This window comes from Gadus macrocephalus, chromosome 17 (assembly GCF_031168955.1).
Source record: "Gadus macrocephalus chromosome 17, ASM3116895v1".
Lineage (NCBI taxonomy): Eukaryota > Metazoa > Chordata > Actinopteri > Gadiformes > Gadidae > Gadus > Gadus macrocephalus.
Genome location: NC_082398.1, coordinates 11,539,440 through 11,557,094, shown reverse-complemented (window position 1 = coordinate 11,557,094; position 17,655 = coordinate 11,539,440). Strand labels below are relative to the sequence as shown.

At 41.5% G+C, this 17,655-nt stretch overlaps 4 non-coding genes across 4 annotated transcripts; 2 read left to right on the top strand and 2 right to left on the bottom strand.

Annotated features, from left to right (window-relative positions):
• The first annotated feature begins 1,419 nt into the window (after window positions 1-1,419).
• LOC132445806 (U1 spliceosomal RNA) lies at window positions 1,420-1,583 on the top strand. Its single transcript, XR_009522698.1, has one exon. It is a non-coding gene; the product is annotated as a U1 spliceosomal RNA (small nuclear RNA).
• A 534-nt stretch (window positions 1,584-2,117) lies between these two features.
• Window positions 2,118-2,281, top strand: LOC132445805 (U1 spliceosomal RNA). Its single transcript, XR_009522697.1, has one exon. It is a non-coding gene; the product is annotated as a U1 spliceosomal RNA (small nuclear RNA).
• A 496-nt stretch (window positions 2,282-2,777) lies between these two features.
• On the bottom strand, window positions 2,778-2,941 carry LOC132445804 (U1 spliceosomal RNA). Its single transcript, XR_009522696.1, has one exon. It is a non-coding gene; the product is annotated as a U1 spliceosomal RNA (small nuclear RNA).
• A 2,204-nt stretch (window positions 2,942-5,145) lies between these two features.
• Window positions 5,146-5,309, bottom strand: LOC132445803 (U1 spliceosomal RNA). Its single transcript, XR_009522695.1, has one exon. It is a non-coding gene; the product is annotated as a U1 spliceosomal RNA (small nuclear RNA).
• Window positions 5,310-17,655: the final 12,346 nt, after the last annotated feature.

Sequence of the window (17,655 nt, the reverse complement as noted above, 5' to 3'; positions counted from 1 at the left end):
AGGGAGAGCAAAGCAGCAAAGAACACAGAGGCCCCTAGTGGAGTGGTGGGGTCGTCACATATTTGACTACTTTTAGGACCCAATTTCAATACATATTAATTTTTCCACTGGTGAAATTCCCCTTTAATTTTAAGATACATAATTTTTCAACAAAGGATGTGGTTGTTTTTCCAAGCATTTGTCATATTCGCAGCAATTAAAGCAACAGCAAAGAAATGCCTGAGTCTAAGGATCCCTTCAACAATGCAATAATATAAAATAATACAATTTATAAGAGAAATGCGCTCTCTTACATGTACAATGCTGGATTGTCTTGACTAGAGCATATTAAATGGTGTTGTAGCACTGCTACAGAATATCTGATCTTTACACGGGTACCAACATTGACCACCCTGAGTTGCTCCTGTTTGGAATGGTGGAGGTTAGCGTTTTTTCACCCTAGACTTATTTTTTAAGCTATCAAAACCTAACCTACGGGGGAGGACCTTGATGGACACACCAAATGTGAGGGCTCTGGGGTTCTCTGCAGCAGACTTCACAATTGCATAAGGGTAACTCCACATAAATCTGCCATAACTGCGATTTTGAACAAAATAAAAACCAAAATACCATAAGGTCGCACAAGCAGAATTTGGAACAAATTGAGGATCATTTGGGCTTATGGTTTGTTTTGCATGACGATTTCAATTTTCAACACTTTTTCGAGACCTTACTTCCTGTCTACACATGCTAATGAAACTGTACATTTCTCTGGTGTTCAGGTTTGAAGTAGTTGATTTTGCGCTTTTGCCACAATCAAATAATATATTAAATAATAATTTTATTGTAAATATTAAAAATAAAAACTTAAAAAAATTGTAAAATTGTGCACGGTTCTTATAATTGTATTTCTTTGCAATGGGCTAATTTTTTATACCTGCAACCATGTAGTAGGAGATAATTACTGAAAGTCAGAAGGAAGAATTATAAGATGCATAATAACAGCGTGGCTTGTTTTGCAACTAATAATTGACATTCAGAACCACAAAAATAACAAGGACATTATCTTCATCAAAAAGGTGGCCTTCATTGCATTTGGTTTGTAGAAAGAACACAGAAGATTGTTGTTGGTCGTGCGTGTTGGACATCTCGATTCTAGTCTAGATTCCTCAAATCTCCTGTAGAGGGCAGTGTTGCCCCATGAAGGCTATTATTTATAGAAAAATCCCAGAAGAAGAACACAGCAGTGGATGATACAGGTTATACTTTCATTCATTACGTTAATGGTCATTTGTGGTTGAATTATTTCTGCCGGATACCATTAGGCCGAATGTATTTGTCAGTCAAGGCGTTTTTGTAATGTTGTCAATAAAATGTTAGCACCATGACGTAGACTCTTATGAGGGAGAATCCCTACAGCACGAGCGCCGTGTACAACTCATACTTACCTGGCAGGGGAGACACCATGATCAAGAAGGTGGTTCACCCAGGGCGAGGCTCAGCCATTGCACTTCGGCTGTGCTGACCCGTGCGAATTCCTCAAATGTGGGAATCTCGACTGCATAATTTGTGGTAGTGGGGGACTGCGTTCGCGCTCTCCCCTGATGTTGTTGTGGAAATTAAAGCCTAAGAACAATTTAGTGTAATATTGATAACCACGAATGCTAACTTTTGTGGATTAATACAATTAATACTTCTCAAATTTCGTGCAAATAGTAATTTACTTTAAATGAGTTTACACTTCAAATTTAGCGATGTGGATTTTCTCACTTAAATTACGGGTGATATATTTTATGAATGTCTGAAAAGCAGATTTGGTGAGAATAGGAGGGACGTTTTACTGATGTGGTTGATGTAATTCCTCAATAGTCCTCCAGAGGGTCGAGATGTGACTTACATAGCTTGTGACCAGAGAAGAATACAGAAATGCATGATGGGAAACGCAGAGATGCAAGTGTATTATTATATTAAGTTCTATGTTAAATATATCTTTGGGATATGGATAGCAGACTGCTGATTGTTTTTGTGTTTTTTTTAGTCAAGGCGTTGTGGTTGATGTGTGGTCAGCAATATGTCAGCACCATGATGTAGAATATCATGTTGGAGAAAAGCTCCAGCACGGGCGCCGTGTACAACTCATACTTACCTGGCAGGGGAGACACCATGATCAAGAAGGTGGTTCACCCAGGGCGAGGCTCAGCCATTGCACTTCGGCTGTGCTGACCCGTGCGAATTCCTCAAATGTGGGAATCTCGACTGCATAATTTGTGGTAGTGGGGGACTGCGTTCGCGCTCTCCCCTGATACATTGTGGAAAATAAAGTTCTAGGTTAAATGTTGGTGTAGTAAAGTTCTGAGACTTCAGGAATCTCTCCCACCTTTCAGGTGCTGAAGTGTACCTGAAAAATGATAAAACACAGCATTTGCTTGAATGAAATAAGTGTAAACACCTCTTTAAAATGTATTTTGATTTGCTATTCACTAACACCAATCAATGAGAATCGCATTTGAAGGGACATTTTGAATGAGTAATAATTATTACTCATTTCCAAAAATAAAGTTTTGGAAATTTAACGAACCGTAATCCTAAATTATCCACAATTTCGTCAAAATACCACATACTAATGCCCAAAATTATGCTATTTTTTTGGTTCCGATTATGATAGCAATGGTTGAGTTATGGCCGATTAATGTGAAAATACCATTATGCCTTTAGTAAACCAATCACGAGTCCTCTAGAGAATTTAGAGGGATATATGACATATTTAGTATGCAAGTAATTAATTTCCACAACAATATCAGGGGAGAGCGCGAACGCAGTCCCCCACTACCACAAATTATGCAGTCGAGATTCCCACATTTGAGGAATTCGCACGGGTCAGCACAGCCGAAGTGCAATGGCTGAGCCTCGCCCTGGGTGAACCACCTTCTTGATCATGGTGTCTCCCCTGCCAGGTAAGTATGAGTTGTACACGGCGCTCGTGCTGTAGGGATTCTCCCACATAAGAGTCTACGTCATGGTGCTAACATTTTATTGACAACATTACAAAAACGCCTTGACTGACATATTACAATCGATCTAATGGTATCCGGCAGAAATAATTCAACCACAAATGACCATTAACGTAATGAATGAAAGTATAACCTGTATCATCCACTGCTGTGTTCTTCTTCTGGGATTTTTCTATAAATAATAGCCTTCATGGGGCAACACTGCCCTCTACAGGAGAATTGAGGAATGTAGTCTAGAATCGAGATGTCAAACACACACGACCAACAACAATCTTCTGTGTTCTTTCTACAAACCAAATGCAATGAAGGACACCTTTATGATGAAGATAATGTCCTCGTTATTTTTGTGGTTCTAAATGTAAATTATTAGTTGCAAAACACGCCACACAGTTATTATGCATCTTATAATTCTTCCTTCTGACTTTCAGTAATTATCTCCTACTACATAGTTGCAGGTATAAAAAATTAGCCCATTGCAAAGAAATACAATTATAAGAACCGTGCACAATTTTAGAATTTTTAAAAAAGTTGTAATCACTACAGCCAGTTTTTATTTTTAATATTTACAATACAATTATTTTTTAATATATTAATTGATTGCGGCAAAAGCGCAAAATCAACCACTTCAAACCTGAACACCAGAGAAATGTACAATTTCATTAGCATTTGTAGACAGGAAGTAAGGAGGTCTCCAAAAAGTGTTGTCCCGCTATGACCACAGGGGGCGCTATGACTTGTAGTCAAACCTATATGTCCGTGCCCCGTATTATAAAAAAATCTGAAACTTGGTATCTTGGCCTTATTTGACAAGCTGAATCTTTTTGCCATTGGGTCCATCAGGTCCATAGGGATAGATTTAGCTGTACGTTGATTGTTTTGGAAAATTTAAATCGTCATGCAAAACAAACCACAAGCCCAAATGATCCAGACACGATATTAGGTTCACGAGAATGAGACGAGACGAGATTTTAAGAAAACTACGATGACAAAATATATGACTGTACCAACAGACTTTTATTTAACCGAGTTGCACATGCATTTTGAAATGCTTTATTATAACTCTTTACATGCATGAAATTGAAACTAAAACTAAAATGTATAAAAGTTAAAGTAAAATAAATTAAATTAAATAATTCTCTTTTTTCCAGTGCATACAATATTACGTGCAAAAACCAAATCAAAGTACCAAAAATGCTGCCAAACAAATGATTTAAAAGTGGGGGGGGTATTTTCAGACATCATTCTGGCTGTCTTTAGCTGTGTTCGAAATCGTTCCCTATACACTCACTCACTATTCCCCACATAGTGTTCATGATATACTGCACTATTTAGGGAACGAACAAACGAGAATTCGTACACTACGCTGAACATTTCTAAACGTCATTTGCGTCAGTAAATGCGCCGAGTATTTGTGTGACGTAGACAGATGCGCCCACATCATGTAAACAAACCGGGCACTCACGAGGAAAGCTGGAGGTTGTATTGTTGTTGAAAGTTACATTTCCTTGTTCAAGTTTTTTTTAAATTAATTTTGAATGTTAAATATTCTATGTTAAATCCCAAATAAATTGTTGACATTTCTAAACGAAAGCCGGAGACTCCATCATGTATTCGTTTTCGCGTTTATTCAGCTTCTTCTTCTCCTCCGGAAAGACATGACCGCATTGCATTGTGGTATACGGGAGTAAAATGTAGGGAACATCGTATGTACACTAACATTTTGGGTATTTTAAGTGCACTATATAGTACATGAAATTAACCACTGAGAATTCATTACAAAATAGCGAGCACCCTATATAATGCACTATATCCGTGATAGGGAACGATTTCGAACACAGCTTATGGCTGCTTCCCCTGCTTCCCCTCCTTCTCCTCTTCTGATTTTCCTTCTCCTTCTTTAGGTTCTGGCAGTCTAGACGTAGCAAAGGCGCATTACTGCCCCCACTGGGCAGAAATAGAAGTTTGGATAGCTCACAAATCTCGCGAGACAGATTTTTAATGCGACGGGTAATATCGTCGAGTTTATTCTCGCGAGATATCGTGGCACGAGATCTCGTCACACCCATACAATCCAGCATTCTAATGTAAGAGCACACACAATTGACAAATGCTAAGCGCTGCAATAATTTCCTTTTTTAAATTTCCACAAAAATTTCAGGGGAGAGCGCGAACGCAGTCCCCCACTACCACAAATTATGCAGTCGAGATTCCCACATTTGAGGAATTCGCACGGGTCAGCACAGCCGAAGTGCAATGGCTGAGCCTCGCCCTGGGTGAACCACCTTCTTGATCATGGTGTCTCCCCTGCCAGGTAAGTATGAGTTTTACACGGCTCTCGTGCTGTAGGGATTCTCCCACATCAGAGTCTACATCATGGTGCTAACATTTTACTAAAAACAAAACCCACAATGCCTGGACTGACAAATGACATTAGTCTGATATCTGTATCCCGAAGATACAATTCAAACATAAATGACCAGTAACATATTGAATAAAGGTCAAACATGTTTCATGCACTGTAGTATTCATCTTCTGGGATTTCCCATAATTTAAAGCCATCATGCGGCATCACTGCCCTCTGCAGGAGCATTGAGGAACAACCATTTTACCCTCATTGTTTTCTACAAACCAAATGCAATGAATGCCACCTTATTGATAAAGATATGGTGCTTGTTATTTGTAAAAAAAGAAAGAAAATAATTAAATGCAAACTGTGGAACTACACCGAAATGCACATTTTTAGAAGCTAAACCGAGATCTTTTCCTAACTAGATATGCCTCGCTATCTATCTATAGCTATCTATGGGTCATGCTCCTAACCAAATCAACTGTTTCATGGACAATAAATTAGATGTTCATATTAATAGTAGGCACAAATATAATGTCAACTTTGTGGTACTGCAATAGCTACACTGGATTTGCTATAGAGAAGCGATTCCCAATTCCCGTTCCCCAGACACGTTAGAACTAGGGATGGGCGTGAGGAATCGATTACTCGAGTACTACTCGTTACAAATGAACTCGGTTGGTGGACAGGCAAACTCGAGTTTGCATATACACACACAAACAAAGTTTTCTGAAGCAAATGTATCAATTTTCTGTCGGCGCCACTAACGCATGACGTGGGCACAAAGAAAATTAAATGCATCCATTTCCATGGCGCGTTCCGTGGCGTGTGCAGGCGCGTTCCGTGGCGTGTGCAGGCACGCCAGAATTCAAAAAGTTAAGAGATGGCGGTTAAAGCAAACCGCAGCGAAGAATTGAAATACTTTAAAGAAATAGGAGATCATAAGGTGAAATGTAAAATATGCCAAGCGAAATCGAGCTACCAGAAAGTACTATGCGGCAACATATGCTCTTGAAACACAACAGTGAGTTCGGGAAAGCAGACCCGCAGCAACGGTGAAAGTGAAAGTGTGTCGGCTATATTTTCACCGCCGCAAGACGCAGCTGTAATCCCGGGCGTGTAGAGAAGATCACAACGCTGAGTATTTCCATAGTCCATTTGCTGCCGTTTTATTTGCAGCTTTAAGCATTTATTTGCAATGGTTAGGCTACTTGTTTCGTTTTTTTTAAACTGTTACAGGCCTTGGTTCGACGTGATTTAAATTGTGAGACGCATATTTATTTTTGTAAGGGAAATGTGTTTTGAACGTTTGCAAAAATAAATAATGAATACTCTGATAACTCTGAGGGCCCTATCTTGCATCCGGCGCAAGCGACTTAGTCACTGGCGCATGTGTCGTTGCTAGTTTACAACTGGCGCAGAGCGTTCTTTTCCCACCAGCGCCACTCGCCGGTAAATTAGGGATTGATCATGCGCCCCAAGGGGCGGTTCGGCGGAAGGAGGAGGCGTGTTCTGGCGCAAACGCTATTTTGCCGTTGCTGAATACCATTGCGCTACTGACCAGGAAATACCTGGTTTAAAGTCAGTGGCGCGTTGTTCAGATGCTATTTTAAGGGCGGATGCATACATGCGCATGCGATGCATACGGATTGCTTGTGCACCTCGCGCATACACTTTGCTTCTCTGATCTACCTAGCCGCACATTCTTGGTAAATTATTTGGGAAAGAACAGCTGATGCAGCGGTAATAAGTTGTACTTTTAAATCAATGCATCTGCAAACACCGTACAGCAAAAACATATTTTCTTGACACAGACATCGTGTAGGCCTACATGCCCATAACTTTTAGGATTGATGAGTATTTGATCGTGAAAAACATTGTTTTACCGCGAGTGAGTGTTAAAAAGAATGAATGAATGCGGGCGCGCGTGTGTGCTCTGTTTAAACACACGCAAACTAAACACGTAACGCATAATACAATCAATGGCAATGTCTATTACCGCGGGGACACATGCATATTAGGATAGCATACAATACTGATAAGAAACAATGTTTATAATGTATTGCGTATATCATTAAATAGAACCACAGTTACAGCATATCATATGTTATATCATATACGTTTTCTTTGGCGAAATTTATTTGAAGACTCAGTATTTCTGAAGTTGTGGAAGAAAACCCCTTATTCCATGTGTGAATTAGGCCATATTATTTGGCAATAAACTGAGCCATTTGCAGTTTGAAATTCATGTGCATCTGTCTCATCGGAGACTGCAGACGCGCTGTCAAAATATCAACCCATGCGCTCATGGCTCTTAAAGGGGATGGGAGCTGGCACTCTCATTGGTTTGTTGGACGTTACGCCCAAACCACACCTACGGGTAATTAGGCTGCTTCAGACCAACCCTTTTGACACTTGCGCCGCGACGCAAGTGTCATTTATCCGCCTGTAAAATAGCGATAGCGCCGTAGAACCGCCCACAAAGCTACTTGCGCTTTGCGCTTCCCACTTGCGTTTCAGACCGTTAAAATAGGGCCCTGACTGTTTTGATGGAGAATAAGCATTAGGCCTACATGTTTGGTTGGTAATATTGCCGTTCATCATCAGGCCTATTCCTGCTGCAGATGCGTTGCATTCTAAAAATAGATTTGATTTAACGAGTACTCGATTGATCCTTGAGGAATTCCTTCGATCACTCGAGTTTGGAATTTACTACTCGTGCCCATCCCTAGTTAGAACCCTGTCTTGAAATATATATAGAAAAAGCGAGAAAAAAAAAAGAGATATTTATTTCTCTTTGCACTATGTGTTTATTCATGTCTCAGTTGACTTTTGTTTTCTCTTATAAATTGTATTATTTTATATTATTGCATTGTTGAAGGGATCCTTAGACTCAAAAAACAACCAGATCCTTTGTTGAAAAATTCTGCATCGTAAAATTAAAGGGGAATTTCACCGGTGAAAAAATGAATATGTATTGAAATTGGGTCGTATATGTAGCTGAATAATAAAATACATTTCTAATTTGGTGCCGTCTTGACCGAGAAAAGGCAGAAAGTGACTTTTTGGTGCTTGTGGATTGAAGACAACAACTCCCACAATGCACCCTGATGCACAGCTGCGCATGCCACTCCCACTGATCTAGATCTCCACCTATCAGAGACCTCGCGGTTCCATCTACCAAGCTGATACCGCAAGACAGCTTGAAAATCAATTCACACAACATTTCTAGTGAACTCTGGTGAACTCATTAGTGAATTGCCGGGATGTTCAAGCAGGACAAGGAAAGGACAAGCAGTAAGTCTTCATCTCCTACCTAGAGATTTTGAGCGATGCTAACAGTGGCTACGGGCTATCAATCATCCAAAGTTTGAAGAAGACACAGCCATGGAAGCCGTAAAACACAAGAAGCTTTTCAGTCTCCATTTCAAGCCGGAAAACTTTGAATTCAATGTCCTGGGAATGAAGAGAGCCGCTCTTTTGAACACCGCAATTCCGTCGATATTTACCTTTCCATGTGACGACGAACCGCCTGGGATGTCTGCAACTAGCAGCGCTAAAAGTTCCAAAAAATGAACTAGTTCATAGTTCTTTTTTTCAATATGTTGCTGTGTGAGCTATTATTTTTTTCCGGTATTTTGAACATCGAGCCCACTTCGTGATTTGTCTAGGATGATATAGAGTGGTTGAATCAAGCATCGTAGCGAAAATGTATTGTACATTTAGCGCATTTTGTAAATCCCATTGATTTCTGTTGGAAGACTCATTGCTTCGTTGGCCGGAAGCGGAAAGGGAACTAGTTTGGTTGTAGTTCAAATTTGGTTGTAGTCTTTTCGCTCGGTTCTAGCCCTACTGTTGAGTCTGAGAACCGAGCGAAAAGACTACAACCAAACGTAAACAGCCCCCATTTACGTTTCCGGCCAACAAGCAATGATTCTAGGAGGTATTCTAGTCCGCTGAGCTATGAGCCAGCGGGAGATAACGTTATGGATTGTACATATTTATAATTCGAAATTCGTCTCAGCCTTTATACCACAGACACTTTAGGGTCCATAGCATATAACCGTGTTGTCTGATTACAGTTTGATTCATTTTTCACTATTTAACAGATCTCGTTCTGAAGAATAATCACCGCGCCATTCGTTTCAATGGGAATCGGGACGGTCTATACTTTCAACATAAAGTGTATTTATATTTTTTAATTCGTCCCAGCCTTTACACCACAGACACTATAGGGTCTATAGCATATAACCGCATTTTCTGATTGCAGTTTAATGTAACAGTAAGCTGACAACGCCGCAACTGCAAATGAAACACACGGAGATAACCATGGCAACCGGTCAAACAAATCATTCTGCGCGCGCATCCGCCGTTTTGATAAACAAATAACCCCCCAATTGAACGAAGTTAAACCGAGTGCGCGTGCCGTTCACAGACACCAGAATGAACGAGTTCACAGTAACGTTCATCAGGCAGTAATACAGTACGTTCAGTTCACGTTCGCCGAAAATATGAACGAGTTCATGAACTATCGTTCAATGAACGTGTTCAGGCACAACACTGGATTTAACGTTAGACTAGCTATGTTCTATATACGTTTGCTGTTATCAATGTTTTACGATGTTTCACGTGTGTTAGTTTGATGTTCTTAAAATGTTTATTGGACGTATCGCATTTCAGACTCAAACGACGTCTGCTGCGGCTTTTTTCTCGTCGTCAGAAGAAGAGTAACACCAGTCAGCACCAATGATGTCAACACCAGAAGATAGGCATACGTCGCTGAAAGGTTTAATCTATTCCTGGGGAGAGAAGTCTACTAGACAAATCTTCATTCAGATTTTCTGTGCAATCATATTCCTTGTCATTTACAGGAGAACCACGGTTCAAACGGGTGCACTGCAAGAAGTCCAAGCAATGGATAATGAAAACAATCTTCACGCCACACACCACCCAGTTTATCAGACATCTAATCAAGAGGTTCATGGACAGATGACCCTAACATCAAGTTCAAAGTCACAACCCCTGACGCTCGGTTGGATTCCGCTTGCTGTGCAGGCCGTTGGTCGGTGGCTGTGGTAATGGAGGTGTCAATGCCAGTGGACCCTACAACATCATCCGGTATCGGTCCTTTATCTGGGGCTGCATCCGGTCCTTGGGGGGCGAGCGGCACCTGGTTTAAGGGTTGGTCATCGTTCGGACCTTGGTTCATCGGAAGGTTGTTTGTGATCGTATTGAGCTTCACTCGGTTGGAGTAGGCTTTGGGACAGTCCCTGAATCTATGGCTGGTTGAAGAACACAGGCTGCATTCTAGTGGGGTTGTGCACTGGTCTGTGTTGTGGTCTGATCCTTTGCACCTTTTGCAGTTGTTGCTTTTACAGGAGGCTGCAAGATGGTCCAGGCTTCCACATCTCCTGCACTGCTTGGGCTGGCCAGGGTAGAACGCAGAGCTACGGAAGGCTCCCAGCTGTGTTAGGGATGTGTTGGGACTGCTCCCTCAGCCCGTCATAAACGCACCTGGAAACGTCTGGTTCCTGTTTTCACTCCATCGATGTCTGTAACCTACCTTCCATTGGTGACATCGCAAAACCTCGATAACCAGGTCCACACATCTTGATTTCTAACTTTTTCAGAAAGGATCATCACGTTGACTGTCTTCACATCTCTTTCTGCCAGTGGTATCATTGTGATCTTCTTGAAGCTCGGTGCTGATCTCTTCTTCTCCTCAAATCTTTGCATACAAAGGTCAAAGTTCTGTACTGTTGTAAACACAACTTAATATACCTTCTTGCCCGGGAAGGCAAAGATGTAATCCAGTTCGTTGGTGGAAAACTGAAGGTCTTTCAGGAGAATTTGTCTACTGAACTGAAGCCGGTCCATTTCGAGATCTTCTAGGAGGTGGAATTTCACTGCATTCCTTCAATTCTGTTGCAAGGCCATGGCAACTGCCGGAGCAGTTGATGAAGCCATGGCCGGCTTAGCTAGACTGCGTGTTCTGTCCGCAATTCACTGTGTCCCATACACCGCTCGACTACAGACTTGGTATGGGTAATCTAAATGAACGCCTAGAGGTTCTGACCTGATCTAAATGAACGCCTAGAGGTTCTTAAAGAAATTACAGCCACTTCTTGTGTGTGGAAGCGATGTGATCCTGGGCGGGGACTTCAATTGTCTCATGGACAAAAAGGACAGAATGACCGTTGCTACGGTCAGGCTGGACTCAAGTTCAGAAATGTTGAATAACCTCATCAAGGATTTTAAACTTAATGATACCTTGCGCAATAAGAACCCTAACACACCAGGCTATACATGGTCAAATGGTACCATTTGTTCACGTATTGATTTTCTGTTGACGACAAAGAACATTTTAGTTTCTGATGCTGCTGTTACCCCAGTATTTTTCAGCGACCATTCAAAAATTGACTACAATAACGTGCCATGTCAAGGCTCATCAGGGTATATGCAGGAATCATAGAGATGAATTTACTACCTTTTACTACCTCCACAATATTTTTTTACTACCAACACGACATCAAGCAGCGGGGCGGGGGGTATGCAAAGCACCACTTACTACTTACTATAAGGTATAAATGTGACACCGCGATCCCTGTAGCCCTAGTGCTGCTGCTGCTAGCACCGCAAAACAGCGACATAGAGAGTAGAGGTCTTCACTCCCGCGGGACGCGACGCAAAATAGTGCAGCGCGGGACAAAAAATTAAAGCTCATTGCGGTTGCGGGCAGGATGATAGAGGTGCATTTGCGGGTGCGGGATGATACACTGCACTCCCGCAAATCAAATATGAGGGTAAAGTAAAATATACAAATTATCATGCGGCCCTCATCAATAAGCAAAACCTACTTTTCCAACAACTTTTCCTTCATGGTCGAAGCAGCAGCTGATTCTTTTACCTTTCATTTTTCATTTAGACGTGCTGGTACCGACCTGCAGAGTTTTTATTTTTTTAAATATGTGACTGTTTCGTGTTTCATTTACTGAGGCCTATTTAATGTTTTGCATGGTTGAAAACACGCAGGCTTACCAATAAATATTCTACCAATACTGGTAGCCTAATGAATTATGTGCACGCTCGTTTTTTCCAAGCCAATGGACAGGCCTTTCCTGAGACAGAAAGTAAACATCCATCCTTGCGGGCGGGAGCGGGATATAATATCATAGATGCGGGCGGGAGCGGGACTAAATATTACAGCTCTTTGGAGGAGCGAGTGGGAGCGGCACTGTACAAGGCGGGAGTGGGAGTGAATATTGTGTCTCGCGCAGACCTCTAATAGAGAGCTGCTCCCCCTTCGCACGAAGCCGCTGCTGGTGAATGCTCGAAGCGTTGTGTGATTTAATCGCTTTAATGCTGTTCCATGTCACATTGATAGTTTTTTTGCACAACGAGCAAAAAGCTTCTCGGTCATTTCCCATCACAGTTTTCAGCCAGTCTTTAAATGTCGGGTTGTCAACCCATGTTTGCGAAAACTTGCATTTACCCATTCTCTCATAGAGCTAGAAACTCAGCCGTATAGAACTCTGAGGGGAAAAGGCGGAAAATGGTGCTGGTGTAACACCGAATTCTGCGACCCACCGAAAAGTGTGGCCCCAGGGGGCGCTGTTGCACATTTTCTGCAACATGCACATGTGCATTATAACAAAAACATAAATAAAACATAAGATCTCCGGTGGGTCTTTCTTTTCTTGATACTAACATTAATTCTAAACAGCACTTTACACAGTAGCCTATAATAGGAAATGCTCAAAGGTAAATCAGCGGAATTTAACCATGACTGTAGCTTTTTATGGGTAAAAAAAGCAACGGTGAAGGACCCTACTAAACGCCCTATCCATTGTATGGGTCTGTGAAATGCTAATCAAATCAAATCAACTGTATTTATTAAGCACCTTTAATAAAAAGGTAATTGGTTTTGGGGAGATCTTACGTTTTATGTATGTTTTTGTCACGCCTGTCTACGCCTCAAACTCGTGCATATTGCAGAAAATATGCAACAGCGCCCCCTGGGGTCACACTTTTCGGTGGGTCGCAGAATTCGGTGTAACACCGGCGTCACTATAGCAACCAGCAACGCCAACTCTTAACGGCTACTCAGTTCAGGTCCTGTTAGCACCGTATACTGTATTTTTTAGGCTAAATTAAGTTAAAACATGTAAACAAAAAAATGGAAACTCGTTTTATATTGAGGTGGTGGTGAAAAATTGACTACCAAGTAGGGATGGGCGTGAGGAATCGATTACTCGATTACTCGAGTACTCCTCGTTACAAATGAACTCGGTTGGTGGACAGGCAAACTCGAGTTTGCACATACACACACAAACAAAGTTTTCTGAAGCTAATGTATCAATTTTCTGTGCTGCGCCACTAACGCAAGCCATGGGCACAAAGCAAATGAAATGTATCAAATTTCTGTGTGGCGCGTTCCGTGCCGTGTGCAAGCACGCCAGAATTAAAAAAGTTAAGAGATAGCGGTTAAAGCAAAGCGCAGCGAAGAATTTAAATACTTTAAAGAAATAGGAGATCATAAGGTGAAATGTTAAATATGCCAAGCGAAATCGAGCTACCAGAGTACTACAAGTACTATGCAGCAACATATGCTCCTGAAACACAACGGTGAGTTCGGGAAAGCAGACCCGCAGCAACCAGAAAGACTAAAGGACAAGTTAAAAAGATGGATATCACTACAGTTTTTATTCCAGTCAGTCGGAGAGTGGTGGGAAGACTTAAAAAGTCGGACCAAAAACTTTTTCACTAAAGAAGGGAAAAGAATTGCAATGAAAAAGTGTTTCAAATACAAAAAACAACGGGCAAAGTTACAGCGTTTATTTATGATGGCCCATTCAGGGTTTTATGTGGCAGTAGAGATTTTGAGGCTAAAGAAGGAGATGATAGCTGTTACTGCTGAGGATTCAAAAGGCCTTCTTATGCGTAGCAGGACTAAACACATAGAAAATAACAAAAAAAATTCAAGATACTTCTTTAGGAAATTAGCCAGGCCCAGGAATACTATGTTATCCATTCCGAATGAGGATGGAAAAGAACAAACAGAAACTAAAGACATCCTTGATTTAATACATACATTTTATACTGAATTGTATAAAGAAGAGGTGACTGATAACCGCCTTGGAAAACCTATTGAGATTCTTAAGCCAAACGTCGGTATTGCCTCTGAACTCGAAAGTGACTTAAATGTAAATGAATTGACCAAAGCCATACAGAGCATGCAAGATTATAAGCCCCCAGGAGCTGATGGGTTACCCAAGTAATTGTATATTACCTTTGGGGATGAATTAAAAGTAGGGCCCAACCGATTCATCGGCCTGCCGATTTAATCGGCCGATTATAGCCTTTTTGAAAATAATCAACATCTGCCAAAAAGACCCCGATTACAACCGATTTTTTTCTTTCTTTTTTTTAGAAATGTTATTGCGCTTAGTATCCTGCAGAGTGCGCTCCTACTCGCCTTGCTAACTAACAACTTTAGCTGGAGTAAAAAAGAGGAGATTGAATTTTACCGTACAAAATGAAAGCACGCTCGCTCAGGCAGCTGCGCGCTCACCTCACCAATGTACACAAGACGCGTTGTTTGAGCATGTTGTGCCTGTTTTTACATTTTACATTACACTAATTTTTGACTGTAAATGTATTCTAAAACACTCAAAGGTTCTGCATTCAATTCACATATTCGTCAAAAGTGTTTAAAGTATATTTAAGGTATCAAAAACTACGTTTTATATGCTTTTTTTTGTTTTGTTTTTAATCAGCCGATTAAATCGTAATCGTAATTTTTCTCTGAAAATAATCGGCATCGCCACTCAAATCAATATCGGTCGGGCCCTAATTAAAAGACCCACTTTTAGAGATGTTTAATGAAAGTTTGCATTGTAATAACCTACCATTATCCTTAAGAACAGGTATCATCTCCTTGCTTTACAAAAAAGGAGACAAAAAAGACATTAAGAACTGGCGCCCACTTAACTTGCTTGGTGTAGGCCATTACAGAAAGGGGGTAAAAATGTCCCTGATCTAGCAAAGAAAATGAAAGCTCCATTTCTGACGCCCATATTGCAGGCAGCAGTACTAAACTAAAATAAGAGGAGCCTATGACCAAATTTCTCCATGTTCTGGATAGGCCATCAAGTCCTAAGGAAAGTCCCCACTTTCCTTAGGCCATGCCTTAAGGCCGTGCCTTAAGACCGTGCCTAAAAAGACCTCATGCAGAGAAGAGGCCTCTGCTATATGAAAGGGTGGTGACCTTTGTAAAGTCTGGAAAGTGGCGGGATGTTGGTCGGGTAGACCGAGCCTTTGTAGAGAGCTGTTAGAGCCCCGAACGGTCAAGACTGGTTACTGTTGGCGCGCTGGCTGAAGCCAGCTACCTTAGGGTGTGGAGAAATGTTAATTCGCTTTTTTTGTTCAATGCATATAGAGATCTCACTTGGCAGGCAGTTCAGAGGTGTCTCCCTACACGAGAATTTCTGAAGAGACAGGGGTCATCTAAGAGCGCAAGATGTCCCAGGGTGGGGTGAGGTGGAGACGAGGATGTTTCGCATTTGTTGTGGTCGTGTGGGGTGGCTCGGAGGGTTTGGCGCTTATTGGGGCAATGGCTGGGTGACCTGTTTAGAGTCCCCACGGAATCAGATGTCCTGTATGGGGTTATACAGAGTGGTGATTGTAAGGGATGGGAAAGATGGTGGGCTAGGGCTGGGCGATATGGGCCAAAATGAATATCTCGATATTTTTTTACTATATCTCGATACACGATATATATCTCGATATATTTTGAATCTCCTCTAGAGCACATCATAAATGCTCGATTCAACCATGTCTGGCATAATGTTACGTCAGTAATAATTCTAGTATTACTGAAACATAAGTCTGCATGTAGATTACATGAAACAACATATTGTTTAAACTCATCAGTGCTTTCTATTGGAACAATTTAGAACTTGCACATAAGAAAAGGAAAATCACAGCAAGTTAGATTTACCAACACAGCATTTATTCTAACCGTTAATTATTTATTAACAGTTTGAATAATAATCATTATATATACACTGCCAGACGAAGGATCCAGTGCTATTCTTTTTCGAAACCAAATCCTCAGTTTCCATCCTTTTTTCTCTTTCTGGCTGTTGTCACTCACCAGTCGGAGGTACACGCACCTACAGCAGCGCGCCTTCCAGACTACGTCACACACGCGCGTCCATGAGAATCTCGTGGACTCGCAATGGGCGGGGGGAGTGAGTTTAGAGAGCCACCGGAAATAGCGAGAGAAGGGAACGCTGTGCGTTAAACAAACCCCGAGAAGCCCAATCCCTATGAGAGCTCCCCACGCTACGGCCATCAGGAGGCGCACAGAGCTTTTATCCGTTTTATATAACCAATTATCAGTGATGTTGATAGGTTTTCAATGTAGTGAGTCCCCGGGACCCACAGGTGGCGAGTTGGGTGGGTCCCTGAGAAATTCAATGGGTCCCGACTCCCCAGTTTAAAAAATGTGTTTCTTTTTTATTATTATTCTATTTCTTAAATTAAATTAATAGTGTTAAACTCCTTGATGGTGGTATGATATGGTTAGAGCTGGAGTACTCAACCGTTCATGTTTAACACTAGAAACGCCGGGCCATTTTTACTTACTCCTAGCGCCGCAAGAGGGGTCAAATGACCCCTAAGTCATTTTAATGAGAGGCTGTGCATTTGCACATAATGATCACTAGGTGGCGCCAATGAGCTATTACCTCGCGAGCGCCACATTTGTGTGTGTGTGTGTGTGTGTGTGTGTGTGTGTGTGTGTGTGTGTGTGTGTGTGTGTGTGTGTGTGTGTGTGTGTGTGTGTGTGTGTGTGTGTGTGTGTGTGTGTGTGTGTGTGTGTCACAAGGGTCACAAGCCTAGTCCTCACGATTTTGTCATAAATGTACATATATTCAATCAGAAGGATTGCAAAAAAATCCTGTTTGATTTTCTCATTCGACACGAATGAGCACAGCATCGAGTAGTGGAAACGTGGGTTTATTTTCTATGAAGTTCGTATTTTTAATTGTTGAAATGAAATCAGCGGTGACGAGCTAGTTGTTTTGGTAGCGGCTAAATTAGCATGTCGCGATACTTTGTACAGGGGATCACGTCTGCGCCGAGTAGATGCGCAGAGGGTTGAAACAGCGCTTGTCCGATCTGCTCACAATAAGGTTTCTTTGGCCAGTTACTGTGATTAAACACGAGTTGTTTAATGTTCACAATGTATCGTTTTTCATGGGGAAAATGAGATGCGTCCCCGGGACGCATGGATAGTGAGTTTAGTGCGTCCTT